The sequence below is a fragment of the Pygocentrus nattereri genome, chromosome 4, assembly GCF_015220715.1.
Source record: "Pygocentrus nattereri isolate fPygNat1 chromosome 4, fPygNat1.pri, whole genome shotgun sequence".
In the NCBI taxonomy this organism is placed as follows: domain Eukaryota; kingdom Metazoa; phylum Chordata; class Actinopteri; order Characiformes; family Serrasalmidae; genus Pygocentrus; species Pygocentrus nattereri.
The window spans coordinates 10,269,512-10,275,511 of NC_051214.1; the positions used below are offsets into that span (position 1 = coordinate 10,269,512).

General features: G+C 39.3%; 1 protein-coding gene across 3 annotated transcripts in view; it reads right to left on the reverse strand.

Moving 5' to 3' along the window:
- Positions 1 to 2,488, reverse strand: part of ankrd6b (ankyrin repeat domain 6b) — an 84,443-nt gene extending 81,955 nt beyond the window's left edge. For 2 of the 3 annotated variants that reach the window (XM_017697720.2, XM_017697721.2), the window contains exon 1: positions 2,341 to 2,487. The gene's annotated coding sequence lies outside the window, so the exon portion shown is untranslated. Of the gene's footprint in view, positions 1 to 2,340 lie in introns of all 3 variants that reach the window. The other variant, XM_017697722.2, reaches the window with a different exon arrangement.
- Between the last annotated feature and the right edge of the window lie 3,512 nt (positions 2,489 to 6,000).

A 6,000-nucleotide genomic window follows, 5' to 3' on the forward strand; every position in this document is an offset into this window, starting at 1 on the left:
GTTCTCTACAACGTCAAGGACATTCATTCATCTGTGACGCACATTTCCTAAAGAGCATCAAGCCCTCCTGGCTTTCGAAGACCACAGTACATAAAATGTGTACATGGTTCAGTCTTTGAGATGTAAACGAGGTAATTCAGAGATCTGACGTGAAATAATTCTCTGTTAATGTTAATTGCCATGAATATTGAAAAAATTTTAGACATCAGTTGATGCATCCATAACCATTATATATATATATATATATATATATATATATTTTTATATATATATATATATATATATATATATATATATATATATATATATATACACACACACACACACACACATACACACATATATATATATATATATATATATATATATATATATACACACATATATTCACCGGCCACTTTATTAGGTGCTAGTAAAAGGTTGGACCCCCTTTTGCCTTCAGAACTGCTTTAATTCTTCATGGCAGACTTTCATCAAGGTGTTGGAAACGTTCCTCAGAGATGTTGGTTGGTTATTTGAGTTCCTGTTGCCTTTCTATCATCTGGAACCAGTCTGCCCATTCTCCTCTGACCTCTCACATCAACAAGGCATTTTCATCCACACAACTGACCGCTCACTGGATATTTTCTCTATTTCTGACCGTTCTCTGTAAACCCTAGAGATGGTTGTGTGTGAAAATCCCAGTAGATCAGCAGTTTCTGAAATACTCAGACCAGCCCGTCTGGCACCAACAACCACGCCACGTTCAAAGTCACTTAAATCCCATTTCTTCCCCGTTCTGATGCTCAGTCTGCACTTCAGCAAGCTGTCTTGACCACCTCTACATGCCTAAATGCATTGAGTTGCGGCCATGTGATTGGCTGATTAGCTATTTATGTTAACAAGCAACTGAACAATTGTACCTAATGAAGTATATATACATATATATATATATATATATATATATATATATATATATATATATATATACACACACACACAGACACACACATTTTTTTAATGCAGCTTTTGGAGTCATTAAACACTTCAGACGTCTGGTTCCTATCACCATCACTGTGAACAATTATAACTGGACACAACATCAAACCACACTGAATGACTTTGTTTGCACCTTAAAGGGGAACTCCACCCTTTCGTTTTAAATTTCTGCATAATTAAATGGTCGACATATCGACAAAGTCACTCAAAGTGGCGGTGATAGGAACCAGACGTCTGAGGAGTTCAATACCTCTAAAAGCTCCTTTGAAGACAGTTATGATGTGAAAAGGTTAGAGACACACTGCCTGATGTCTGACACATTGTTTTATTGTAAGTTTATGATGACATTGTGACCTAAAATGTATTTTGATCAATATATTTTAATCTATTCATGGTAGAGGCAAAATAGTCCCCCAAAAGTTTTTTTTTTTTTTTTTAGATTTATGACCATTCTACCATGATCAACATTACATCTAAAGACTCAGAAGACCTGAGTAGGTTCACGGCGGGTTTGGACAGTAAATAAAGTGGCCCTATCTGTGCTGCGGACACAGTGACCCCTGGTTCCTATCACCACCACTGTGAAGAAATCTGCCTGTACGTTTATCTATAATAAAGCATTTCACGTTAAACCACCCTGGATGACTCTGTTTACATCTGAAGGACTGAACTATTCGTACATTTTAAAAATAAATGGCTGAATTCGCCTTGAGCTCTGCCGGAATTTTGGAAAATTGGTGGCGTTCCCCTTTAAACTGGACTACTGTTTACCTTATTGTGCGGCTATCAAGTGGCACAATGTGCGATTCTGGAAGTTTCTTTCCTTGTCAGGCAACATCTTCACCATAAAAGAGTTTAGGGAATCATTCAGTCAGGGCTTTTCCTACATTTGTGAGAAAAACTGGGGAACCTGAGAGAAAATGTCCTGCATTTCGGACAACTTTGCAAATATATTCGCAAAATTGGAGTTAAATGCGCAAGTTAACGTTAGCAGCATGAATTAGCCAACAGCAGCTAAGTGAGCGTGTCCTGACGGAGCTCTGAACTCGGGTATTCCTGACAAATTAAAGCTGCGTTTCTAACCAAATTCCCTCTTTATTATCCCCATGTGTGTGCCAGTCTTCCAACAGTACAACAGAACCGCACACAGAGCCAGAAATAAACCCAGAAACCTCCGGACTCCATCAGTGTCCGCCGGTGAGACCCGCCGCTGCGTTTACAGGTGAGCGGGAGAAAAACTAAATGCGCCACACACAACAAACTTGTACCGTCACTTCACGTCACGTCTTTAGAAAATCTCCGTAAGTTAACAGTTCAGGACCCTCGGACTGGAAACCCGAGCTGAAGAAAGACGCTACTTACCTCACAGGAGAAACGGCCTAGCAGCGGAGCAGAGAAGGAGGTCCTGTCGAAGTTAAAGCCCCGTCTGTTTCTGGGTTTGGGTTTCGGGAGAGGGAGGACCAGCGGCTGAAGTTCTGGTGGACGAGCAGAGACGGAGCCGTGAGGAGAGGAATTCATTCGCCACCGTGTGGTAGAAACGGTACACTGCACTTCACTCAGTCATGCACTGCCTGTTAAAGGCCACACAAACTAGTCAGGCATTCTGAATGAATGAATGAATGAATGAAGGAATGAAGGAAGGAAGGAAGGAAGGAAGGAAGGAATGAATGAATGCAACTCAGAATGCTTTACACGGAGAAAAGCGCATACAAACCAGCATAAAAAAGCAGATTAAATAAAAGCACTGAATGAAAAGGTAAAAAGTCCAGAGAGGCCACAAGCTATTGCTATCAGTTTTCTGGATTGTTATCTTGAGATAAAGAATGAATTATCTTGTGATCTCAAGATAACAAAAGCTAACAACTGTCATCTAAAATGAGATAATTATTTGGGTATAACAAGATAACGGTCTCGTTAGTTCAAGATTACAACTTTGTTAAGATAAAAACGTTGTTATCTTGAGATCACATGATAACTAACCGATTAACTCAAGATACCAAGTTTTGTCATTTCGAAATAAAAAGATAACTAACTTGTTATTTCAAGATAACAACTTTGTTATTGTGAGATCGCAATATGACTAACTTGTTACTTCAAGATAACTTCATTAACTTGTGATCACAAGATAGCTAACTTGTTGTTTCAAGGTAACAACTTTGTCATCTTGAGATCACAAGATAATTAACTCCTTATCTTAACTACTTTTGTTATCTCTAGAAAATGAGATACAGTAGCTAGCTTGTTATTTCAAGATGCTGTATATGATTCTATACAGAACCTTTTCAAAAATGGTTCTATACAGCACCAAAAAGGGTTCTCCTATTGTTATATACTTGACATTGTCACAACAGCAGAACCTATTTTGGTACCAAAGAACCATGTACAACACATTCTCCATCAATCTGGAGAACCATTTTACCATGGAGTTAACCAATTAAGCATGAACAGGTTCTATATAAAATTCATGGTACTAAATAGAACCATTGGCTTTACTAGAGAACCCTTAAAAACACATCTTTTTAAGGTGTGCAGTGCAGCAGCAAAGCAGTCTGGGAGCTGAACAAACAGAACAGAATGACGTTAAACGTCCAAAAGAACTTAAGAGCCCTACACTATATCAATAAGAGTCCTTGGGCAAGACTCCTAACACCACCTTCGCCTACCTGTGTAAAAATGATCAAATTGTAAGTTGCTCTGGATAAGAGCGTCTGCTAAATGCTGTAAAATGTATCATTTGAAAAGTAAAGACCTTTAAAACTTTGCTTAAGTGCACTTTAAATAAAGATGGTTCTGTAAGGGTTCTTTAGAAAAAAAATGGTTCTAGTTAAAACCTTAAACACGCAAAGAAGACTAATGGAGAATGTGCTGTGGCTGGCGTTTTTGGAAATGGCTCTATATAGCCCTGAAAATAGTTCTGTTGTTATGATGTCAAGCCTGTAACAATAGAAGAACCCTTTTTGGTGCTATCTAGAGCCCTTTTCAAAAAGGTTCTGTATAGAACCATCTATAGCACATCTCACACACATTTTCTGTCAATCTAAAGAACCTTTTCATGATGCAAAGAACCCTTTAATCATGCAAAAGGTTCCTTGAGTGTTCATGGTTCTATATAGCATGTAACAATAGAAGAACCCTTTTTGGTGCTATCTAGAGCCCTTTTAAAAATGTTCTTTATAGAACCATCTATAGCACATCTCACACACATTTTCTGTCAATCTAAAGAACCTTTTCATGAGGCAAAGAACCCTTTAATCATACAAAAGGTTCCTTGAGTGTTCATGGTTCTATATAGCGTGTAACAATAGAAGAACCCTTTTTGGTGCTATCTAGAGCCCTTTTCAAAAATGTTCTTTACAGAACCATCTATAGCACATCTCACACACATTTTCTGTCAATCTAAAGAACCTTTTCATGAGGCAAAGAACCCTTTAATCATACAAAAGGTTCCTTGAGTGTTCATGGCTTTATATAGCATGTAACAATAGAATCTAGAACCCTTTTCAAAAATGTTCGGTATAGAACCACCTATAGCACATTCATGCACATTCTCCATCAAGCTTAAGAACACTTTCATGATGCAAAGAAACCTTAAATCCTGCAAAGAGTTCCTTGAGTGTTCATGGTTCTATATAGAACCATTTTCTTTACTAAAGAACCCTTAAAGAACTGAGTTTAGCCTGCATTTTTGAAAATGGCTCTATATAGCATCCATAAGGATTCTTCAGTTGTTATGATGTCAAGCTTGCAACAATAGAAAAACCCCTTTTAGTGCTATATAGAACCCTTTTCAAAAAGGTTCTGTGCAGAACCATCTATAGCACATTCATGCACTTTCTCCATCCATCTGAAGAACCCCACAATGCAAAGAACCCTTTAATCATGCAAAAGGATTCTTTGATTGTTCATGCTTCTATGTAGATGGTTATTCTGGTTATGGTTCTAGATGGATATTCATGGTTCTTTACTAAAGACCTGAAGAACCCTTGAAGAGTGTAGCCTGCACAGAACGGAGTAAAGAACTAGCTGCTTGCCACCTCTGATGGAAAATTCACTGTATCTAATCCCTCTCGTTGAGTTCATTCAAAAGCCTGGTTGTGCTTCTGTGTGCAGTTTATGCATTTGTCCTGGTGGTGGCGCTGTAGCCCAAGAAAAGAGCAGCATTAAATCACGGTTTCTTGCACTCACTCAAAACACAAGTGTGTATTCCTGTCTTTGCTGGGTATTTCCATTGACTCCTGTTGTGCCTTAACCCTTTAGCTCTTTCACTTCTTATAAAAGCAGCACTGCCGTGTGAAAAAGCGCTGTTTTCCCTCATCGTCCAAAGCTGTGGACATGGAGGAAATAGCCACTCACTGGCCACTTTATCAGGTACCCCACCTTGTCCACTACATTAGTCCATTTTATCAGCTCCACTTACTGTATAGGCGCACTGTGTAGTTCTACAGTTACAGACTGTAGTCCATCTGTTTCTCTGATACTTTGTTAGACCCTTTTACCCTGTTCTTCAATGGTCAGGACCCCCAGAGGACCTCCACAGAGCAGGTATTATTAAGGTGGTGGATTATTTTTAGCCCAGCAGTGACACTGAAAAGGTAGTGGGCGTGGCACAATCTGATTTTCTCAGCTTGCCCTTGCTGTATGTGATCCACAGGTACCAATGCAATACTCTCAGCATCACTGAAGTACTACAAATGATCCACCATTGGGGTGGTCAGTTTGTTGTTCCGCTCTACTATTTCCCTATTTCCTTTTCTCAGTAAGAGCTTCTTGACGGTCACACATCCCTTCAGACTCAGAGCACTGAGTCGTCTTCTCACAGAGGAAGGATGGGCAGAAACTCCTGTGGTTGTTTTCAGATCTGAAGCAAGAGCGGAGCTTGATTTTCTCCTCTCTCTCAAAGATGAAACTACTGGTTGTCCCATCTGATGGGGACAGTTTTGGTGGGTGACCAGGCCTTGCGTGGTTGTTAGGTGTCCCATACATTCATCATGTAAACCACTTATCTTCCTGTGTCATGGGGGC